The following is a 24,708-nucleotide window of genomic DNA, read 5'->3' as shown; positions in this document are numbered from 1 at the left end:
TGCCAGCATAGGCCTCAGTCTCCAGCTGCCTGCAGCTGGCGCATAGGATATACCCCGGAGAAGTGGGTGTCCCATAGTGTCTGTATATGATTTCTGGTTGGCTATGGCCCAAGTAGAGAGTGAGTCTTCAGATTGCTTTAACCTGTACCAGTGCATATCAGTCCCAGATGACAGTCTAGTACATTGATTACTCCTGCTTTACACTGGCGTGAAATAGATCAGAATCTACAGGTCTACAGGTATTCGAAGTGTGCTAGGAACATTTGCTAACAAATACTTACAATGGCACTGTGGGGCATGCAAGAAAGTGTCCCCATTTTACAGATGGTGAAATGATCTAGTCACAACCACCAGAGTACTTTGTGCACCTCATAAATGTTAATGTATTTATCCTCAAAACACCCCTTTGAGACAGAAAAATATTATCCTCATTTTACTGCCGAAGAACTGAGTCACAGAAAGATTCATTTACTTGGCCAAGACAGTCTTAACCACAAGAGAGGCACAGAGAGGTGTTGCATGCCCAGAACCCCACACTGACTAAGTGGCAGAGCCACAGATAGAATTTAGACCCCCAACTCTGGACTCTTCCTCCAAACCACACTTCACTCCCTTTGGAACTTGCTGCTTAGAAAAGCTGGGGTTTATTATGAATTTGCACATCTCAAATGAAAGAAGGCAATGCACTGCATGCATTACATCTTACAGACGTATCTAGTTTCATCTCTCTTTATAAAACTGAAACAACAACAAAAAAGTTTAAAAACACTCAGAAATATAATATATAGAACTCTCCTGCCAAAGAGGAAAATCCCTGTAGTAAGTTGTGAACCAGCAGGAATACCCACTGGCTAACACCTTCCATTTTATAATGTATAATTAGTACAAATTGGAATCAGGTGTCATCATTATCCCATCTATCACACAGCATTGCAGGCTAAGGTTTCAATAACCCCGTCTGTAACTTTTCCACAGAAATATGATTCCAATCAGATGCTCTGTGTGCTGGCTCACTGCCTCTTCCCCCACCCCTTTGGCGCAGCAACAGAACTCAGTTCTTATTGTTGCAATATGGGGAAAGTCAGACAACAGAGACATCACTGGGTTTATTGGACAATCAGCTTCTGTGGAAGAGTTACTGAAGAATTATAGCACAGTGATTGAGATTACAATCTGCTCTTCCTTTGTGGAGGAAGAAGTTAATAATGTCCCACATTTACTGTATATGCCAGTAGCAGCTCCCGTCATACAGAACTTAAACTAATACACAAACTAATCTCAGGAATCTCTTCACCTACCAGTCAACCTAGCATCTTTCGGGAGGGAATGCAGCTCCTGTTTAACCATGCACTACAAAGCAGTGTAATATTTTAGGGATGGGAATGAAGATGAACACCCTTATCCAATTAAAACAGAAGTGGTAATTTTAAGGAAAGAGAATGGAATTATATAAAATGGAATTTAACCAAGAAGCCAGAATGTATATTCCCTCACTTGCAAAGAGTACTGTGTAATCACTGATAACTAATAGTCTGGACCTCAATTTTACATCTCATTTCATGAGAGAACTTTCAGTAGGCACTTTTTAACACAACTTTAGCATTAATTCAACACTCAGATGGAAATGCAACACCTACTGAATGGCTTGCTCCACCCCCTGAAGCAGCCAGATGTTTATTCTTTGAAGGTCTAGCATCCAAACACAGCATCCATCTCACCGCTGCTCAGTTTGAGAGATTTGAGTGAACTGTGCACAAAAGCTGCAGCTGAGCTGACAGAAGAACATAAGTAAAACATGGTGAGGGAGAGGAGAGTTCATGGATCTCACACCTGCCAGTGCAATCCACACTCATTTGGTGTGGCGCTCTGTTCCACAATGTGGTGGCTAGGCCACATATAGATATTCATGAGGCTGCTACAGCCCCAGCTAAGAGAGTTGAGGCTCATATATTTGGAGCCCTAGGTCCTAAATTCAAGCCCTGATGCTGATAACCTGATGTAACTAGAGCTGGGCAAAATTTTTCTGCTGCAATTTTTTTCCAGTAAAAAAAAATTAAGGTTTGGTGACACAGAAACATTTCACAGTTTCGTTTCTGATTCACCAAATTGTTTGTGTAAAAAACTAAAAGAAAAGAGCCCAAAGTCCAAATGTTTCATTTAAAAAAAAAGGAGTACTTGTGGCACCTTAGAGACTAACCAATTTATCTGAGCATAAGCTTTCATGAGCTACAGCTCACTCATGCTCAGATAAATTGGTTAGTCTCTAAGGTGCCACAAGTACTCCTTTTCTTTTTGCGAATACAGACTAACACGGCTGTTACTCTGAAAAAAGTTTCATTTAGAGATTTTTGAAATGACATTTAAATTCTTTCATTCAAAATGGCTTCTTGTTTCAAAATTCCCTTCAGTTTTAGTTAACAAACATTAAAACACTTGAAATAAAAGCAAAATGTTTTGATTCACTGAAATTTGAAAAAAAAATCATTTTGGGGTCAACCTCATTTATTTTTTCAGAGGTGTCAGTGAACTGAAAAATCAGTTATGCAGACAGCTCTTGGCATAACATCTGCACTATGCTAATTCATCTTGCTATTAAAACAATAACCTTCCTAAGATGTGCCAAACTATTATTTTTTTATTTATTTTGTATACCTTCCTGGAAATAGACAACATTGCAGATATTGAACTGACATTACACATAATGATAACCAAGAGACTATGATGGGAATTCATCAGCTGGAACATTAATTCGTCATCTGAACTTGTACAGGGCAAGTCATGCAAAGGGGTGTTTACATGGCTTGATGGAAAATGCTATTAAGTATTTACATTGTCTGTAAAGCAAAAAAAATATTTTGCGTCACTAGACAAATCACATTTCTGGATGTACCTTGGATATTGTTACAAAAGTGCTTAATTAAGGATTAATTTTTTTAGTCACTGAAAAGATTAAATGATCACAATAATTAAAGCGGGTTAAATATTGAAGAACAGAATTTTATTGCAACAATTTATCCTTCATTAGTTTATTAAGTAATTAGTCATTAATACATTTGTTCATTATCAGACTAGCTTTATACACTACTGTAGGTCAGTGAATTATAATGCTTCTGCCACGGGGTTTAGAGCTGAAGAAGTGGAGCTCTCACTGGGTAAAGCTGATGGAGTCCGTAATCTGGTATCCATTCTAGGATACTCCATGATAGTGTCCTCCGGATACTCCATGGTAGTGTCCTCCTCTTCAGTTGTGCTAGATAAGGGTGGATAAGCCCCACAAGGCCCCTGCACATGTTTGATGGTGGATTTTGGTTCTTTCATCTGTGTGAGTTTACCTCCCACCCAGGGAAGAAGGAAGCTTGCTTGCTCTGCCATCTGAGCACTTGGTCTGGCTGGCCGCTTAGCCAGCTGCTCATTCTGCTCACCACCTTGCCAGCTGCTCATTCTGCTCGCTGCCTTGCCAGCTGCACATTTCGCTTGCCGGTCACCTTCTGCCACCTGCCTCTCTGCTGTGACCTCTTGGGCTTCCCAAGGTCAGTCTCTTGGGCTTCCACACAGCTCTTAGTGATTTTCAGCTCTTAGGCTAGGCAGAAACCCTGTCCCACCACAAAAAGAAAAGGAGTACTTGTGGCACCTTAGAGACTAACCAATTTATTTGAGCATGAGCTTTCGTGAGCTACAGTTCACTTCATCGGATGCATACCGTGGAAACTGCAGAAGACATTATATACACACACAGACCATGAAACAATACCTCCTCCCACCCCACTGTCCTGCTGGTAATAGCTTATCTAAAGTGATCATCAAGTTGGGCCATTTCCAGCACAAATCCAGATTTTCTCACCCTCCCCGCCCCCCCCCCCCCCCCACACACACACAAACTCACTCTCCTGCTAGTAATAGCCCATCCAAAGTGACCACTCTCTTCGCAATGTGTATGATAATCAAGGTGGGCCATTTCCTGCACAAATCCAGGTTCTCTCACTCCCTCACCCCCCTCCAAAAGCCACACACACAAACTCACTCTCCTGCTGCTAATAGCTTATCCAAAGTGACCACTCTCCCTACAATGTGCATGATAATCAAGGTGGGCCATTTCCAGCACAAATCCAGGTTTTCTCACCCCTCCACCCCCATACACACACAAACTCACTCTCCTGCTGGTAATAGCTCATCCAAAGTGACCACTCTCCCTACAATGTGCATGGTAATCAAGGTGGGCCATTTCCAGCACAAATCCAGGCTCTCTCACCCCTCCCCCCCCACCCCAGGAAACACACACACACACACAAACTCACTCTCCTGCTGACAATAGCTCATCCAAACTGACCACTCTCCAAGTTTAAATCCAAGTTTAACCAGAACATCGGGGGGGGGGGGAGGAAGGAAAAAACAAGGGGAAATAGGCTACCTTGCATAATGACTTATTGTAAGAAAGCTTGACAGAGATCTTGTAGGTGTTTGTCTCTGTCTGAGGGGTTGGAGCAAATGTGGTTGTATCGCAGAGCTTGGCTGTAGACGATGGATCGTGTGGTGTGGTCAGGGTGAAAGCTGGAGGCATGTAGGTAGGAATAGCGGTCAGTAGGTTTCCGGTATAGGGTGGTGTTTATGTGACCATTGTTTATTAGCACTGTAGTGTCCAGGAAGTGGATCTCTTGTGTGGACTGGACCAGGCTGAGGTTGATGGTGGGATGGAAATTGTTGAAATCATGGTGGAATTCCTCAAGAGCTTCTTTTCCATGGGTCCAGATGATGAAGATGTCATCAATATAGCGCAAGTAGAGTAGGGGCTTTAGGGGACGAGAGCTGAGGAAGCGTTGTTCTAAATCAGCCATAAACTTGGAGAGTGGTCAGTTTGAATGAGCTATTGCCAGCAGGAGAGTGAGTTTGTATGTGTGTGTGTGTGTTTGCCGGGGGGGGGGGTGAGAAAGCCTGGATTTGTGCTGGAAATGGCCCACCTTGATTATCATGCACATTGTAGGGAGAGTGGTCACTTTGGATAAGCTATTAGCAGCAGGAGAGTGAGTTTGTGTGTGTGGTTTTTGGAGGGGGGTGAGGGAGTGAGAGAACCTGGATTTGTGCAGGAAATGGCCCACCTTGATTATCATGCACATTGTGAAGAGAGTGGTCACTTTGGATAAGCTATTACCAGCAGGAGAGTGAGTTTGTGTGTGTGTGTGGGGGGGGCGGAGGGTGAGAAAACCTGGATTTGTGCTGGAAATGGCCCAACTTGATGATCACTTTAGATAAGCTATTACCAGCAGGACAGTGGGGTGGGAGGAGGTATTGTTTCATGATCTCTGTGTGTATATAATGTCTTCTGCAGTTTCCACGGTATGCATCCGATGAAGTGAGCTGTAGCTCACGAAAGCTCATGCTCAAATAAATTGGTTAGTCTCTAAGGTGCCACAAGTACTCCTTTTCTTTTTGCGAATACAGACTAACAGGGCTGTTACTCTGAAACCTGTCTTTTAACAGTGTGGAAGAACAGGTTAGACCAGATAAGGGACCCTGAGGGAGAATCCACTCCTCCTGGCTAGGATACCTGTCCCTACCCCTCTTACTTTCATGGAGTCTGGCATTCAAGCCCCTGTCTTAGCAAGTCCCTTTCAACTGAGTGTAACCCCTCAATCAGGACCAGCTCAGCAAAGTTCTGCTCCCCTTTAGTCATACAATAAATATAACAACATTGATAACATTTTGATACCTCTGCATTTGGCATTATAAGTGATTTGTAACCCAAAACCAGCCAAAGTTGATCACTTGGAGCTACACAGCTTCTGTCTGCTAGACACCTACGCAGATCAGATGTATTCATGTAAATACAGTTTGCTCCTAAGTCTCTCCCCTTCCCCAACTAGCTGTCAGAGGAGAATTCATTCAGACCCTGCTTACATTTCTATTTGGTCAGTTCTATTCATAAAGGATCATTAGAAGAGAAAATGATATAATGTGATTCTGAGGTCTTCTTAATATGTTCATTTTTCTATTATGATGGCTTTTTCCCCTTTCCAAGAGTCATTTTCTATGTATAAACTATTTTCTGAATACCGATGTTGTGTATATTAGAAAGGTTACTTGCTGACATGGATACGTTCATTGTATTCATTAGAGATATTGTTAAAAGCCAAAAATATATGTTTGGATTTTGGAAACACTGAAGTGATTGGATGATTGAAAATAGGGACTTCAGACAGTCCAAGGGCCTGACTATAAAATTGGGATCCAGATCCTGAATTAGGGCCTACTCCAGCTTCACTGAAACTATTGGAAGTTTTGCCTCGTCTTCACTGGAAGCAGGAATGAGACCTTAGTATCCAACTTTGGTACAAAATTCAAGTATGCTCTGATCCAGGGTTTTGGCTTTAATATCTCTAATTTATAATGAAATAAACAGCATCACTGTAACTCCTTACTAAATTTATCACCTTGTTGCACTGTGTTTGCTATTATGTAAACTCTATTAGCAATGAAATAACCATATTAGTTAGCTAGTGATGTATAAACCTCAAAAATTCATACGGTTGGTTCAGATAATCACTCAAAAATTTCATCTCATCTGAACTAATAAAACCTCTTTCATTTGCAAAACTGTAGTCTCACAGGAGATTACTAGTACTTCCTGCTTCTAGAGATACTTCAAGCATAGCCATTCGAGAAGGAACTGAACATTTTTGTTACTGATTCAGACCAAACCTAGGCCTGTAAAACTGAAAAAATAATGAGGAGAAAAGATTACTCTTCTTTAAACCTAGCAATATGTTCTGTTTTGATTTCTGAGTAAAGGTTGGTTATTATTTTATTCAAACCTGTTTGCAGATTGAATCTTGTCACTAACAGATTGTCGGATCCATTCGAGACATAATGAAGAAAGAATGGATGTTTCTCACCCAGATGTATGAAAAAAAGTCAGGAGATCTGGAAGTGAGACTATTGTGTTTCTGCATGAAAAAGATGAACACAGTTTGTTTGCACCACTTATCTGTGACATAATACTTCACCATTCCTTATGCTGGCCATTCTGCAGGCAGCTGAGAAATGGCTGCATTAGGGCTGGAGTCCTCTCAGTCAGAATTGAGCCAGAATTTTCAGTGGGGAAAGAGCAGTAAGGGTTGTACAGTCTCACCCATTTAGCCATGCCTGACTGTGTCAGGTGTTCCATTGAAACAGAGTTGCAAAGGGAAATACTAAAAGTGAGCAAAGGCTGAAAAACTGGGCCCTGAATTCTGAGATAACACAACAAGCAAATATTGTGACAGATCACCTTTCATAAGTCTATAATTCATATCTGATATTGGGTGATATATAGTTAGGGGGTACTACAAAGTAAAATAAAGCCCTATCTCTTAAAGAGAATACCAAGCTAGATTCAGGTTGAAAACCCATCTATGACCATTACAACATAAAAACAGCCATACTGGGTCAGACCAATGGTCTATCTAGCCCAGTATCCTGTCTTCCAGTAGTGGCCAATGCCAGATGCTCCAGAGGAAATGAACAGACAAGGCAATTATTGAGTGATCCATCCCCTGTTGTCCACTCCCAGTTTCTGGCAGTCAGAGGTTAGAGATACCCAGAGCATGGACTTGCATCCCTGACCATCTTGCATCCCCATTATAGCTTTGGCCTTCACAACATCCCTGAGTTCCACAGGTTGACAGTGCATTGTGTGAAGAAGTACTTCCTTTTCTTTGTTTTAAACCTGATGCCTATTAACGACATTGGGTGCCCCGCCACCCTGGTTCTTGTGTTATGTAAAGGAGTAAATAACACTTTCTTATTCACTTTCTCCACACTATTCATGATTTTGTAGACCTCTATCATATCCCCCCCCTTAGGTGAAAAAGCTGAAAAGTCCCAGTCTTTTTAATCTCTTCTCATATGGAAGCTGGTCCATACCCCTAACCATTTTTGTTGCCATTCTCTGTACCTTCTCCAATTCTTATATAGCTTTTTGAGATGGGGCAACCAGAACTGCATGCAATATTGAAGGCATGGGTGTACCATGGCTTTATATAGTGGCATTATTATATTTACTGTCTTACCTATCCCTTTCCTAATGGTTCCTAACATTGTGAGCTTTTTTGACTGTTGCTGCATGTTGAGTGGATGTTTTCAGAGAACCACCCATAATGACTCCAAGACCGCTTTCTTGAGTGGTAATAGCTAAATTAGATCCTATCATTTTGTATGTATAATTGGGATTATGTTTTCCAATGTGCATTACTTTGTATTTATCAACATTGAATTTCATCTGCCATTCTGTTGCCCAGTCATCCAGTTTTGTGAGATCCCTTTGCAACTCTTTGCTGTCTGTTGCGACTTAACTATCTTAAATAATTTTATATTGTCTGCAAATGTTGCCACCTTACTGCTTACCCCTTTTTTCCCAGATCATTTATGAATATGTTGAACAGCACTGGTCCCAGTACAGATCCATGGGAGACACTGCTATTCATCTCTTTCCATTCTTAAAATGGACCATTTATTCCTACCCTTTGTTTCCTGTCTTTTAACCAATTACTGAATCCATTAACATATAAAAGAATGGTTGTTAGACTAGAGCAGTGGTTCCCAAACTTTTTCCACTGCTTGTGCAGGGAAAGCCCCTGGCGGGCCAGCCGGTTTGTTTACCTGCCACATTCACAGGTTCGGCCAATTGCGGCTCCCAGTGGCCGCGGTTCGTTGCTCCAGGCCAATGGCAGCTGCTGGAAGCGGCAGCCAGTACGTCCCTCGGCCCGCGCCGCTTCCAGCAGCTCCCATTGGCCTGGAGCAGCGAACTGCGGCCACTGGGAGCCGTGATCGGCCGAACTGGCAGACTTTCCCTGCACAAGCGGCGGAACAAGTTTGGGAACCACTGGTCAATGGGATTCTTTGCATATGTAAGGCCTGCAAACCTGATCTCTTACATTTTTTTGATAAAATTCTAGCTGAGACTGAAATGACACAAAGGTCTTTAAATGGAAGTGCTCCTTATTAGGGAAGGTATTATTTTGGGTGTAATATTTCTGTCTTCATTTGCTATGATAATAAGATGCTATTTTGGCTCTACATTGTGAAATTGATTTCTATACCTCCTTTGTTCACATATTAATATATCACAAAGCAGGTTTTCTTCCTGTCAGAGACTTCAAATTCCATGTACGTCTCTCTGGTCTAGGCTTGATAGACAATTATATAAGTTAAATGTTGTCTTTTCTTTCCATTTATTACCAGTTACATATGTAAATGTGAATGTAAATTCTAGGGAATCAACTGATTTCACAGCTAGGTTTTCCTTTCTAAAAATTTAGATATTTTCTGACTAGTAGTGAAAGAAAATAATGAATATTCTTCTCAATACTTATTAGGGGAGATTCTAATTTTCATCTATTTATTTTCTATAATTTGTCAGGACTCCAGTGAAAGAATCCATTATAAAACAAAAACTGCTATAAATCTTCTAAACAGCCTCCTTTGTGATTGGATATGCTTACAGCTAAACCCATACACCAAACGGGATTTCTAAAGTCCTATGGGTATAGATCTAATGGCCAAAAAGAAATACGTACAAGAAATACGTGTGAAGCTCTGAGGCTTCTATTTTCTGTGGTATTGAAAGGGCATAAAATCTTTTTTGATCTCTGGAGCTTCTGGTGTAAAGAAAGCTGCAGGCTGAGAAACATATCTTTAACTGGATCGCATTAGGAAGAGGTTATGGATCATTCTGGACAAGGACATCCAAGTTAATGTTAAGCGACTGCAAAAACAAGTCTATACCACAACAGAGGGAAGAAAATCTTCCAAGACCTGGTTCAGGATCAGAAATTTCCTGATGTGAATAGTTTTTTAATATTTTCGTATTTGTAGTATTTGTTTTGTTTTACTGCCATAAGGAAAATGGTTCACAAAACAGATTTTTTTCTTGTACTGTCAGCCTCAGGATTGGAATATAGCAAGTTTTCAAATGCCAGCTGTATATCCATATTCCAGTCAACACAGGACAGAAGTAGATAGGAGTGCTTCAACTTTTTCAACTCTATAGAAATATGCAGGTTCGTAAGTAACTCAGCTTTGAGTTAAATTGCACTTACTGACTTAAAGAGCGAACCCTGCTCATGAATTTGGGGAAGCAGAGTGTGGATGAAAGTATTGTATAGAAACCGATTAAAATGGAGAGACAAAAAAGAAAACCAAACTGATCATGAATTTCTAGAGGTTCATTACAGATACAGCACCAAAATACTACATAACTGCATGAAAGATTCTAGGCTATGTCATTGGCCTGGACTTGCAACTTAAAGCTTGAAGAGTAAATGTTTCAAATGGACTTTTAGAGTCACATAAGAAGAGTCTAGATCATAAATTTGTTATGGACATAAACCTCAATTTATCTTCTTGTATGGACTAACATCCATATTTGGGCTTATACACCAGCATTCCCTGCACAGCATTCATTCATCCCATTTTCTATTTAGGTTTGGATCCCTTTCCTTACTTCTGTAATCTTTGGAGAATGGGAGAGGAGGAAGGAAAGATGATAGAAGGCCTACAGCCTTCTCAATCCTCCTTTTTTGTCCATCTGATGAGATGAAGTTGTTACCCCTTTCTCCTCAGGAGACAGCAGATGGCAAATCCCCATATCTTCTAGAAGGAGAAGCAAGGCACCTAATATTGACTAGTGCCAGCTAGTACTGAAATTGAGAAGGGCTACGAATTAACGAATTATGCTTAGTGCTAGGCTGCAGGTTAATTACTAGGGATTATGGGGTGTCTGAGCCCTAGATCATTGCTCACAAAGAAAGACAGTGGGCGCTTGTTTGCCAGTCATACTCCACTGTGGTGTGGCAAATTCTGTTTCCATAAAGTTTTATTGTGATTGAAGGAGCAGAGATTGTGCTAGGTGACCCCCTGAGAAGCCTGCTTAGGGGAAGTAGACACTCAGTATCCCCCTGAAGAACAGAGAACACACAGGCCCCAGGACTGGAGATTGGGAGTGGGTACAGGCCATGACTCTACCACCCAGAAAACAATAAGAATAAAAAATGGTCCCAAAATCCGCAGGAGGGTGTTATGTTCACAGCATACACACGGAGAAATTAGGAGAAAAAAACCCATAAAATGCTCTTTCTGGAGGCCACAGTGTAACACTACTTTATTCCTTAGAATTTAGAACAACAACACACAAGAACTCAGAGACACAAAGCAGAACGCTCCCTAAAACAGAGGGGCACAACCCAACCAAATTTACTCCAGGCTGAGAAATTTTGAATTATAGCTTATAATTTTAATATAGCTTTCTATACACCACAGGGGAAGGGCTGCACTGAGAAAATCTGAATTAATATAGCTCTAAATTCAAAGAGTTTTCATGTAACAGTCTATTTATTGCTAACCCTAGAAACCGCAGGTTTCACATAGCTGTGTTTAAAATACAGTTAAAGTACAATAAAGTATAATATGTAAAAATGTCACATTCTTATATAAGAATCTCTACTTCCTTAGGTCATCAAGTCAAATCTCAAATTTGTGTGAAAAATATTCTCACTTAACTAACACAAAAAGATTCCACTATTGTTAGCCCTGCAAAAAACTATTAGAGAACAAACCAAATTATTTTTTGCCTCATACAGCTTCCAACAAAACTGATTTCTAATTTCTAACTGAGAAATCTTAATTACTGAAGATGACACTGAGGGAAAAACAATGGAAATTGATTTTCAGATGCCAAGTTGAGTTTGTAATCTGATCAAGTTAGCTATGGAACCACTGGCAAAGAATGAATATGGAGCCCCATATGATTTTTAGAGTCCTCTTTGAGACTATAACTTTAAACTGCTTTGCGACTGCTCTTTAAACAAACTGGAGTGAAAAATTTGCAGCATATTTCATAGCTATAGTATAATGTCAGCAGAATGAATGCTACAGTTGAAGACTGAGACTTGCTTCTCATTTTAAGACGAATTTTGGATTCTCACTCTAGCTGGGCCAAAATTCAACAAATCTGCCTGATTTTTTTCATTATTCTTCTAGATGTCCTTATTTGTTTATTGTTAAGGTTTGGAAGGTGGGGAACAGAGTTGAATCTAATGAGGCCTTCATGAGATAAGACAAGATGGGAAAAAATACCTCAGAAGCTCAAGTTTTAGAGAGAGAGAGACAGAAAGAGTGCTTCATATCTCCAAACTGCAAACTCCACATTTGTTTTAATGAAGGATAGCACCTTTGACATTTTATTGAAAAATCTGGGTGGCTATTTTAGAATTATTCAGTCAGATTTTATGGATGTATAATAGCTCAGTATGGTCCAGTGCCAGTCTACATGATCTGATATGATAATTGCAACATCCAAAAGTGAACAAAAGCACAAGAGGAAAGCAAAGAGCAATGCAACAGAAAAGGCAACTATTAGGAGGGTACAGGAATATGTATATTTAACCTAGCCACCCTCTATTTTAATATTCATTTTATATACCTATATTATACTAATTTTACAGACTTTCAGAATATAAGTGAAAGTATCTTAGATTTTCTATATTTATGTAGTCTCTGACTCCTATAGATACTTACTGATGTGTCACTTACAGCACCTTACACATCACCTCTGAATATGCCCCTCTGATTTTCTCCTCAGGTATCAATATTATCTATTAATCACACTAAAAATAAGAATCACTTCACACACCAATTCACTTTTAAGGATTATCAACTCCTCATGGATTCTGAATATTACAAACCAAGCATGGACTCTGGCAGTAGTTTACAATATATTACTATTTCACATATGAGGAGAGAAAGATATTCCATCTTTCATAATGAACAGTGTAGATCAATGTGTATAGAAGGCAATTGCTAAAAAGTTTTTTTTTTATTAAGAAAATTTCTAGGAAAAAAAATCTTTGTTAAAATTAAATTTGTAATTACACATACCTTAAAAGAAGATTATAGTGAAAAAGAAAAGAGAAAGCCAGGAAATTCAGTTTTATGTTTACAGTGGGTGGCGGTAAAAAGTCAATGTTTACACTCTGTTATTACACAGTGGTATCTAATTTACCAGTTATTTCCTTTACATATTTCAGTCATACCTTACACTGTTTGTGGATTCTACAAAAAACACATATTCCCATCTACCCATCCATTCTTTTAGGTCTCACAACCCCACATACAGCCATATATCCATCCTGACCCTTTCCAGTCTGCAAGTTCTGACTGCAGGCCCCATTAAATGAAAGAAGCTACGCAGGCAAACAGGCTAATCTTAACCCCCTTCCACGTACAGCAGAAGAAAGAATGGAAGTTGATATGAGCAAACATTGTACTCCTTTTTTTATTGTCATTGGAAGCTATTCAGTGGGATTAAATATGTTCATGCCCTCATTATCTATACCCATTATTTCATTAGGGTGTGTTGGTGGGATGGAGGGGAGGGATACCCTAGTAAACATGGCCTCAACTTCCCATTGTTTCAATTGGGACTCAAGCTCCAGGTACCATGTAAGATGGACACCTTTTAGCACAACACAAAATCTCAACAACATTTGCAAATATTCTCAGCTGACCTATGCACACAAGGTACACACACACTGTATTGCGTTGTGGAGAAAGCATGATGTCATAATCAAGGTTTGGGTCATCCTGTGAGGTGAGTTTAATACATTCTGTGTAGCATGTTTTCTTAATAGGAGGAGGCAGAAGGAACTTCCTTGGCATGATGGAGGGGAAATGGAAATATGCTGTGTACTCAGTGAGGTATAGTTAAGAGATGTCTCATAACTTGGCCTCTTATGGGCTTTTAAGGTTTGTGGAGGGAATGTCACATACTTAATCAACCTTAATCCCTTTGAAATTAAGGTTTTGTTAATGGAATGCTATATATTTATAACCTTAAGTACATCTTGATGTAGCTTTACCCTGGGAATTATGGGTCCATGAGGATGTTTATATCCATTGTAAACAGATCAGTTGTAGGCAATGGCTGGAACAGCCTTCCATGCTCACCTAGCAAAAATCCTCTCTTACCGTTTAAATGAAAGTTGGTACTACGGTATTGTATATGTAAATCTTAAACAGTCCCCTGGACGAACCCAGACAGTGGCTGCAGTGCAGCCTTTGTATCCACGCATATAAAACTATGTCTCTGGGTCAGTGAAGAAAGTCTGTAGAGTATTAAATAGTCAACATTAAAACTGTCTTTTTTGGGCTGAAGAGCTAAAGAGACACAACAGCAGCTGCAATAGCAAATGCTTGAATAATGCCTCTTTATCCTAAGAAGTTACAGTAAATCTGTTTTTGGAGTTGAAGAAATATCTTTTTAAAACTTAAAAAGCAGTTTAAAAACACTTCTTTGCTCTGAAGGGAACAGATAATTGCAAAATTGCAGATAATCAGCCCTTGATGCTAAACAAAATGAGGTCTTGCAATGGAACGTGAATTTAAAATCTGAACCACTTCACTTTCCATCCTCAAACCCCACACCAAAACCAAACAAATATATTATTTATATATAAAAAACCATCCATTAAACATAAAACCATCATCCACTATCACTGTATAGCTCATTGTCAGCAGTTTAATTATCAGCCCCAATTTTCGCTGTTCTTAATATAACTATTAAACTTACCTTGGCTCTGATTTGTAACACAATTCTCTGCCTTACAATAAACACATTTGTTTTATAAAGTATCCCAAAATACACTGGATCATTTTTATAGTTAGCCACAAAAAGCATTTGTTTGTGCCTGTTTGTGTGTATATTTAACTAAGCATGCTGCAAGCATTCAAGAAAAAAAAATCATGGCACCACTCCAGCTAACTTTAATTATGTGAGTAGTTCTTACTCACCCAAGTTGTTCCACTAAAATCAGTGAGTTGAATGTTTGAAGTATATGGTGTAGGCATATTCTTAATATTTGTGATTCTGTTTATAATAAATTTTAAATCTGCAATATTGATTTATAATATTTGTAAATCTGCATTTATAACATTTGTAATTCTCCTAGGTTCTGTCTATAACATTTATAATTCTTCTATTTGACATAATTGTAAATCTGCAATATTGATTTACAATTCTGTATTAAAGCTTGCAAACCGTCAACTAACTCTAAGCACCTTGCAAGCCGTTAATTGACTCTACTTTCTCTAAATTGATACTTTTTCTCACTTGTTATTAAGATTGAAGCTTGTAAAGCTAAACCGCTCAATTGACTGTACTTTCTCTGTATTGACGCTTTCCCTTGATTGTAATTGAGATCGACGCTTATAAATGTAAACCACTCAATTAACGTTACTTTCTCAAATGGTTATGTTCAATTGGCTCTACTTTGTAAACGGATACTTTGTGATGGAGATTGACATGCTTTTTTGTAACGCCCGTGAAGAGCCGCGAATTGGAGCGGCGCTCATAGAAATGTCACATAAAGACTCCAAAAAGAAAAGGAGTACTTGTGGCACCTTAGATAGCGACCTTCATGTCTGTGATTGCGTGACCAGAGAGATTGAAGTGTTCTCCGACTGGTTTATGAATGTTATAATTCTTGACATCTAAACCAGTCGGAGAACACTTCAATCTCTCTGGTCACGCAATCACAGACATGAAGGTCGCTATCTTAAAACAAAAAAACTTCAAATCCAGACTCCAGCGAGAAACTGCTGAATTGGAATTCATTTGCAAATTGGATACTATTAATTTAGGCTTAAATAGAGACTGGGAGTGGCTAAGTCATTATGCAAGGTAGCCTGTTTTCTCTTGTTTTTTCCTACACCCCCCCCCCCAGATGTTCTGGTTTAACTTGGATTTAAACTTGAAGAGTGGTCAGTTTGGATGAGCTATTACCAGCAGGAGAGTGAGTTTGTGTGTGTATAAGGGTGGGGGGGATGTGAGAAAACCTGGATTTGTGCAGGAAATAGCCCAACTTGATTGTCATGCACATTGTGTAAAGAGTTGTCACTTTGGATGGGCTATCACCAGCAGGAGAGTGAATTTGTGTGGGGGGTGGAGGGTGAGAAAACCTGGATTTGTGCTGGAAATGGCCCACCTGATGATCACTTTAGATAAGCTATTACCAGCAGGACAGTGGGGTGGGAGGAGGTATTGGTTCATATTCTCTGTGTATATATAAAGTCTGCTGCAGTTTCCACGATATGCATCTGATGAAGTGAGCTGTAGCTCACGAAAGCTTATGCTCTAATAAATTGGTTAGTCTCTAAGGTGCCACAAGTACTCCTTTTCTTTTTGCGAATACAGACTAACACGGCTGTTACTCTGAAACATAAAGACTCCCACCCTCTATAGTTTGGATCAGGAATGTTAAAAAACGGGGAGTCTCAAATAAATAACACCTTTGTATCTTAAAAGAAAGTCAATAGCGAAGGAATGTTAAGAGACAGGGAGTCTCAAATAAATAACAATACTCGGTGAAATAAGAAATGTGTTTTTATTAAAGTAAAGAATGTATGTGAATGAATGGTGGGTTTTGAATAATCAGGGAAGTGCCAGCCTAGGAATTTAATATCAATTGGCCGAAGAAGAAGCCAGGTGGAGACAACCAGAAAACCCCACCGGAGGGCAAACTGGGATCCACCCGACCAATTCAAAGGATGAAGAAAGCTGATGAGCACCTGACAACTGTCCTGGAGCCGTCATGACTAACAATATGACAAAGCAAATTCCACGGACTGGCATAGGAAGAAATTCCTATAAAATGGACACTAAGGTCTGAGAACTTTGAGTCTCCACTACCCTTCAGGAGCATCGGATGCACATCTGACACGGATTCGGCTCCACTCTCGTGTACCTGGCCAGTACTCTGTCACGAGCAACTTCTAGGCTGGTAACTATAACCCCTATGCAGAACTGGTATGAATGAATGAATGAATGAATGAATATATATATATATATATATATAAATATATATATATATAGTTAAGTAAGTAATAAGTAATAATACAACAGTGTGAGTTTTATATATATATATATATATATATATATATATATATATATATTTATTATATTTACAATAAATGTGGCATTTTGCCTTGTCCCTTTAATAAGATCCTGCTGGTTTTTATTTTATTGGTATAACAATGGGACTATATGCATTAGTAAAAACTATTCTTATGGATAGAAGTTTTCAGGAAGTGGACCTAAATTTAATGAGAAATTCTACTCAAACCTTTTTTAAAAAAATCAAGAAAAAGTTAAGCATAAAATAACCACCTAACAGTGAGTGTAAGCACTTGCTGTACTGATGTAATTTCATATTTATGCTTTTTCAGTTTCTGTTAAAGGAACACAATCAATCTAAAATCTAGTCAATTAAAGAAAATAAGCTAAAAGTACAGCTGTTCCTCACGTTTCATATAATTAATCACATATATGAGACCATCTTTATATAAACCAAATACATTCCCAGATAATACAGGGGAAACCCCTATATGAACCAAGACCTCGATTCTGTCCCATTGAAGTCAATGGAAATTTATGCCTATTTGGAGTCAAATTTGGCATGCAAAAGATATGCAATATAATTTTCTCATACAAATGTCATCAAATGAGTCATCATGGACATTAGCTTGTTCAATACACAGTGGAAAACAAAACCAAGACCATTCAAGGGAAATTCCTCCAGGGAAAAAAAAACAAGCAAACATTGGGGTGGCTCTAGCACAGTGAACAACAGTGTAGATATGAGCACTTCAAATTTCTTTGGTTTCTCTAATTGAGAGTATTATGCAAGGGAAATTATTTATTGTCCACTTGAAGGAACTCATGCATAAAAATGATAAGACTAGTTAATTTTCTAATCACAGCTATGGAAAACAAATCCTGAGAAAACATGTTGCACTCTACCAAATAATAAAAAAAAACCCAATAATAATAAAGCCCCTAAATTAAATTAAAGTATTAGGGTACCCTGCCAGATTTGCATTAACTTCACATCATATCAAAGTTCGGAATAACAAATGGATTCTGTGGCTAGATTTTGCGATATGAGTATAAGCATTAAGCATAGTATCTAATAAAAATAAACAATTAAATGGTATATCATATTCCATATTAAAGTAGTGTGGGATATACTGTAGTATCGTAGGTAAAAATAAAATCCACTCTCAAACTCAACCCAAATCTCAAATTGAACCAGAATTAAAAACAAACAAACAAACAAGCAAGCATTTGAACTGGCTTGCATAAGGGCTCGCCTATCTTATTCAAGTTATATTCTGAATCCAACAACTCACTCTTATTATAACACCATGTCTGGAAGTCTCTGACTTGAAATCTCACTATTTCTGGGACCCTGTTAATTTTGGGAAAATGCCAGGGAGCTCATGTTTTAAAAGAATTGTTGACCTCAGACCAGCCAGGGTTTCAATATATCCTGAAAATTCTTGGTAGCAACAACTTTTCTGAAGGGGAGAGAATGGGGTGCTAATGATACCAAGGGCAGCTGGATAGGGGGAAAAAAGATTCCCAGAGAATGGAAAAGGAGAACAACCCAGAACCAATGAACCAGCCAGAAAGCTGACAATACTGAAGGGGAGGTTGAGGGAATCAAAGTGTGTGGTGCTGAAAAGAAAAGATTAGAGCTGGTGAAAAATAAGAATTTCCATCCCATAGGAAATAATTATATTTTGACATTTCTTTTTGTCCCAAATTTCAAACATTTCAACAGAAAGTTGAAATATAGAAATTTTTCACACAGCAGAAAGTTCAGAAAAAAAAAAAGATTTTCAAATGTCATAATGTTTTCTTTTGGAGCACCTCATCGAGCTGCATCTACCTGAACTACTGCAGTTTCTCCCGGGAGTTGTAATTCAGGTGTCTCTTGCTCCTTATTCTCCTTTATGGATTTCACACACCAATCTAAATAGAACAGCTCTTGGTGTAACATTCAACAGGCATCACATCCTGACTCTAGTCTTTAGGTGTAACTTTCAAGTACACACCTATGTTAGTTTGTATCTTTAAAGCACCTGGTGCACTTTCAATAGATATATAAATAAAATAAACAATAAAACAAAACATCATCTTGCTTCTTTCAGCAAGAGGAAAAGTTTTAGCCTTGCCAGTAACAAAGTATTTTTAGGACTCAATTCAAAGAACTCTATATATCTTCTTCTCAGGTAGTAGTGAATATATAGCTTGAATAATCACAGAGAAAACATTTTTGAGCTTGTTGAGCTGAGTTCCACGGGGAAGAGACTACAATGTTCATAAATTTCACGTCAACTTCTGAGGAAAAAACCTATCTGAACCAGGGCTTTAACCCAATTTAAATTTTCTTCACTGCTTCTTTAATATCCTTAGTGATTATTGTTTTTTTTTTCTAATAAGACATTTAACATGGAAGAGATTTATGAAGAATTTTTACGTAGTGTCTAGGTCACAGTTCTTAGTTTAACAAAAATATTTATAGAAATTAGGGATAAAACCCTGCCCTGTTTCCTTTGGGGTTCAGCCCTGCTGGAACAGTGAGGCCTACTCAAGCTCTGCACCCTCAGGTGGACCATCCACATAGCCACCAAAGTTCAACCTCTGCCTGCAAGGTCTTGCCTTATGGTCTGTGAAAAGCATGAATACAATCCTCTACTGTCCTTTCACTTAGAATTGTACAGAAACTATTTTTTGTTAGCTGAATTTAAGTCTACCATCAGCCTGAATGTGCTCTTGTATTTTAATCTGAAAGCCATCTTGTTGTACCCCTCCAATTCTACAAGAGAAAAAAACCTGTACCCTTAGGTCTTTGGCAGAGGAATGTGCAAGGGCACAGAACTGCCTCCCTGGGGCACATTTTTTTTGCCATATAGACCTTTTCATGTGGATTGGGAAGGGTCAAGACAGGGGTGGGGCAGACTACCAGCATTTTGCTTGATTCTTTCCCAGCCTCCAAACCAACAGAGCAAAGCCTTGCAATCTATAGAAGACAGCAACTTCTGTACTTTCCCTACTTCACTACCTGGAACAACACTGCCATACCAACAGTGGTTTCTGGGCAACCTAGGGAGCCTCTGACAGCCTGGTATTATGTGGCACCAGCAATTGGGAGAGCTAGGCAACAGTGCAGAGAGAGGAAGTTTCCACATTAATGTACCTTGCAAACAACTCCAATGAGCTGCTGGGTTCATGGTTGACCCATACATACACCCAGCCTTTTTTACCGTAAAGTAACCCAGCAGCACCTGATGGAATAATTAGCCTCTTACAGTTTGTATGGCAACTTCCACCTCTCTGTATGTGTGTATATATATATATATATATATATCTTCTTATTATATGTTCCATTCTATGCATCCGATGAAGTGAGCTGTAGCCCATGAAAGCTTATGCTCGAATAAATTGGTTAGTCTCTAAGGTGCCACAAGTACTCCTGTTCTTTTTGCGGATACAGACTAACACAGCTGCTACTCTGAAACCTAGGAAGAAACTGTGAAAAGTCTACTACCCTACATCGGAATAATTTACAAACAGAGGAATAAGGCTCTGAATGCTTTACTCTGATAATCTTTTTAGTTGATTTGACTCACCTCGTTCTTGTCATTTTTTATATTAAAAAATGTTACTAGAAGTGACATATCAGAATTCACCAGTGGTCCCTCTTTTGAAATAACAGTCTGGTATCCCATCTCTTACACTGGACAGTAGGAACATGCAAGAAACCCCATAATGGGAGTTTTGGACATTTGCATTATTAATTATGGATTTTTGTTTTTATATTTTCAAATACAATATAAGCACATTAATAAATAATTGATAATTGAACAAAAACATTGAGCCATAATTCATACTTCAAAAATGTGTCTTTCTTTGTTGAGACACTATCCCCACAAAAAAATCTTCAATGAAACATGGTTCACACAATTATCAAACAACATAAATATTACAGCATCATTCTATGGTTCAGCCAAAGCTAAATCAAATAAGGTTTTGGCCATGCCACTGGGATAACTATAAAATATATGATTTCTCCAGCCCAAAATAAAATATATGAAAAAATTTAACAGCAAATGATATGCAGGAGTTGTTTTGAAATGGGACTTTTTTTCTAGTCTTAATTTACTAAATCAGATTAGAAGGTCTGATTATTTTCATTATAGGATTTGGGTTTACTTCTGTTCATTTTAATCCTCTATGCAAGAATGAGTATCATTAAGAAAAATGGTTTGGCTATGGATGTCACACACACAAAATACCTAAAGATGGAGCAGTTATTTCATGTTTCATTCCCTGTTTTGATCTAGTTCATCATTGTGGATAGAAGCAGGAGTAGGAATAAAGGCCATCGTCATTAGCCCAATTATTGACCCCTACTTATCATCGGAGGACTAGTGGGGCTGCATTCAAATGAGTTGTAAAAATTGATTTGCTAGTACTCCTACACAAGAAATCCTTAAATATTTTCTTAATCTCCGATATTTTATCTTTATTTCTTCTAATCAATTAAGGGCCCTGTCATAAATATAAAGGGAAGGGTAAACCCCTTTGAAATCCCTCCTGGCCAGGGGAAAGCTCCTCTCACCTGTAAAGGGTTAAGAAGCTAAAGGTAACCTCGCTGGCACCTGACCAAAATGACCAATGAGGAGACAAGATACTTTCAAAAGCTGGGAGGAGGGAGAGAAACAAAGGGTCTGTGTCTGTCTGTAGTCGTCTTGGCCGGGGATAGACCAGGAATGGAGTCTTAGAACTTTTAGTAAGTAATCTAGCTAGGTATGTGTTAGATTATGATTTCTTTAAATGGCTGAGAAAAGAATTGTGCTGAATAGAATAACTACTTCTGTCTGTGTATCTTTTTTGTAACTGAAGGTTTTGCCTAGAGGGGTTCTCTATGTTTTTGAATCTAATTACCCTGTAAGATATCTACCATCCTGATTTTACAGGGGGGATTTCTTTATTTCTATTTACTTCTATTTTTTATTAAAAGTCTTCTTGTAAAACACTGAATGCTTTTTCATTGTTCTCAGATCCAAGGGTTTGGGTCTGTAGTCACCTAGGCAAATTGGTGAGGCTTTTTACCAAACCTTGTCCAGGAAGTGGGGTGCAAGGTTTTGGGAAGTATTTTGGGGGGAAGGACGCGTCCAAACAGCTCTTCCCCAGTAACCAGTATTAGTTTGGGTGGTGGTAGCGGCCAGTCCAAGGTGTAATATTTTGTACCTTGGGGAAGTTTTGACCTAAGCTGGTAAAGATAAGCTTAGGAGGTTTTTCATGCAGGTCCCCACATCTGTACCCTAGAGTTCAGAGTGGGGGAGGAACCGTGACATGGTGGCACAGTGGTGGGATTAACCTGAAATCATTTTGAGATCCAGTTGAGATTTTTTGAACTAGAAATACAGATTTTAAAAAGGAATTTTTAGGAAGTCCAGTAAGCAGCTTTGAAACTGAAAGCAGCTTGGTTTCTCTCTGCTTTGTGGCCAAGCAGAGGCAAAAGGGGATTATCTTGTGAATTGCAGGTTTTCTTTGCCTGGAGGCAGGGTACTTAACTCCTGCAGGGAAATTCACAGTCTTCCAACCCAGAGGTTTTTTTTTCTTTTCTTCCTAAAAGTAAATAGGGGGGGTGTGCTCTACCCATTTGCCTGGAGACAAAAGTGGCAGGGTTTTTTTTAGGATTTTGATTTTTTTTTTGTTTTACAAGGAGCACAGGTTTGAAAAGAATTTTTTTTTTCTTTGGGCTGGGTAAGCAGGTTTCCAAGTAGTTGGAGGTTTTTTGCTTTAATTTGGGCCCAGAGCAGAGACAAGGGAATTGTCTTTTTCTGTAGGCTGACAATCACTATCAGAGAATAGGTATTCTATTCCAGCACAGCAAAATTTTACAGCCAAGTTTTGTTTGTTTATTTCTAAACCTCGGGTGTAAAGTTAGTTAAAAACAGAGAGGTTAGAATGGCCAAATCCTCGGCTCGACTACAGCTGGAATTAGCCAAATTTCAGGCTGAGGAAAAACAAAGGGAACATGAAAGACAGATAGAACTCATGCGGCTGGAGAAGGAGGTACAGGAGGCTGCCCACAAGAGGGAAATGGAGGCAAGGAAGCATGTGGAGGAGATGGAGAGGATAAAGGCCCAGCAGAATATACCAACAAACCCTAGCAATCCTTCTCCAGGTACCACTTCCCATCCCAGAAAGTTCCCCACCTACAAGGCAGGTGATGATACTGAGGCCTTCTTAGAAAACTTCGAAAGGGCCTGCCTTGGGTACAACATCTCTACTGACCAATACATGGTAGAGCTGAGGCCGCAGCTCAGTGGACCCTTAGCTGAGGTGGCAGCTGAAATGCCTAAAGAACATATGAACAAGTATGAACTGTTTAAATCCAAGGCGAGAGTCAGAATGGGGATAACACCTGAGCAGTCTCGTCGGAGGTTCCGAGCCCTAAGGTGGAAACCAGACATGTCATTTACCCGACATGCCTACCACATTGTGAAACATTGGGATGCCTGGATATCAGGAGCAAGTGTTGAATCTCCAGTAAATTTGCCCTTCCTAATGCAAATGGAACAATTCTTAGAGGGTGTTCCTGAGGAAATAGAAAGATACATCCTAGATGGGAAACCCAAAACTGTAATCGAGGCAGGAGAGATTGGAGCCAGATGGGTGGAGGTGGCAGAGAAGAAGAAAACTGGTCGCAGTTGGAGCGGAGACCAGAAGGGACCACCCCAGACCACACCCTATTACCGGGGGCCGCCCAAAGCCCCACCTACCTCCCAAAGAACCCTCCAGACCCCTTATCGTCCCACCACCCCGTTCTCCAGCAACCCACCTCGCCCCGGTGACCCGTCAGCTGGACGATGTTTTAAATGTAACGAGCTGGGGCATGTAAAGGCCAACTGCCCCAAGAACCCCAACAGATTACAGTTCATTGCACCGGAATCACACCAGAGGTCCACAGGCCCAGATACCTCCCAGATACCCTTGGAGCGGAGGGAAACTGTGAGTGTGGGCGGGAAGAAGGTCACCGCGTGGAGGGACACCGGAGCACAAGTGTCAGCTATCCATGCTTCCTTAGTGGACCCCAATTTAATCAACCCAGAGATCCAAGTGACGATTCAACCCTTCAAGTCCAACTCTTTCAATTTGCCTACAGCCAAGTTGCCTGTCCAGTACAAGGGCTGGTCAGGAATGTGGACTTTTGCAGTCTATGATGATTATCCCATCCCCATGCTGTTGGGGGAAGACTTGGCCAATCACGTGAAGCAGGCCAAGAGGGTGGGAACGGTCACCCGCAGCCAGGCTAAACAAGCCGTGAGGCCTAGCTCTGTTCCGGAAACTTCTATCAGAACCCGGTCAGAGGTGATGGACCCGGACCCCAGGCCAATGTCTGCAACAGCAGTAGTGGATCCAGTCCCAGAGACCCAGACGGAACCAGTCCCAGAACCGGAACCAGCCGAACAACCAACACCAGACCCCGTGTCAGCACTGAATCCAGTACTTGCAACCTCAACACCAGAGGGCCCCACTGAACCTGAACTGGCAGCAGCCGATAACCCTACCCAAGAGGCTCAGCCGGAGCCTGAATCCCAACATAGTGCACCAGCGGAGAGCGGTTCACAGTCAACAGAAGCAGCTCCATCCTCTATATCGCTTCCAGAGGGACCAAGCCTAGGTCCACAATCCAATGAGGAACTGATGTCTCCAGCATCAAGGGAACAGTTCCAGACTGAACAGGAAGCAGATGAAAGCCTCCAGAGAGCTTGGACGGCGGCACGGAGCAACCCACCGCCTCTCAGCTCTTCTAATCGATCCAG

At 39.9% G+C, this 24,708-nt stretch overlaps 1 protein-coding gene across 4 annotated transcripts in view; it reads right to left on the bottom strand.

Moving 5' to 3' along the window:
• The window catches only part of CHRM3 (cholinergic receptor muscarinic 3), a 462,402-nt gene that overhangs the window by 189,134 nt on the left and 248,560 nt on the right, over positions 1 to 24,708 (bottom strand). The gene's annotated exons all lie outside the window — the stretch shown is intronic.

This window comes from Lepidochelys kempii, chromosome 3, assembly GCF_965140265.1.
Source record: "Lepidochelys kempii isolate rLepKem1 chromosome 3, rLepKem1.hap2, whole genome shotgun sequence".
NCBI lineage: Eukaryota > Metazoa > Chordata > Testudines > Cheloniidae > Lepidochelys > Lepidochelys kempii.
This window is presented reverse-complemented; position numbering and strand designations above follow the sequence as displayed.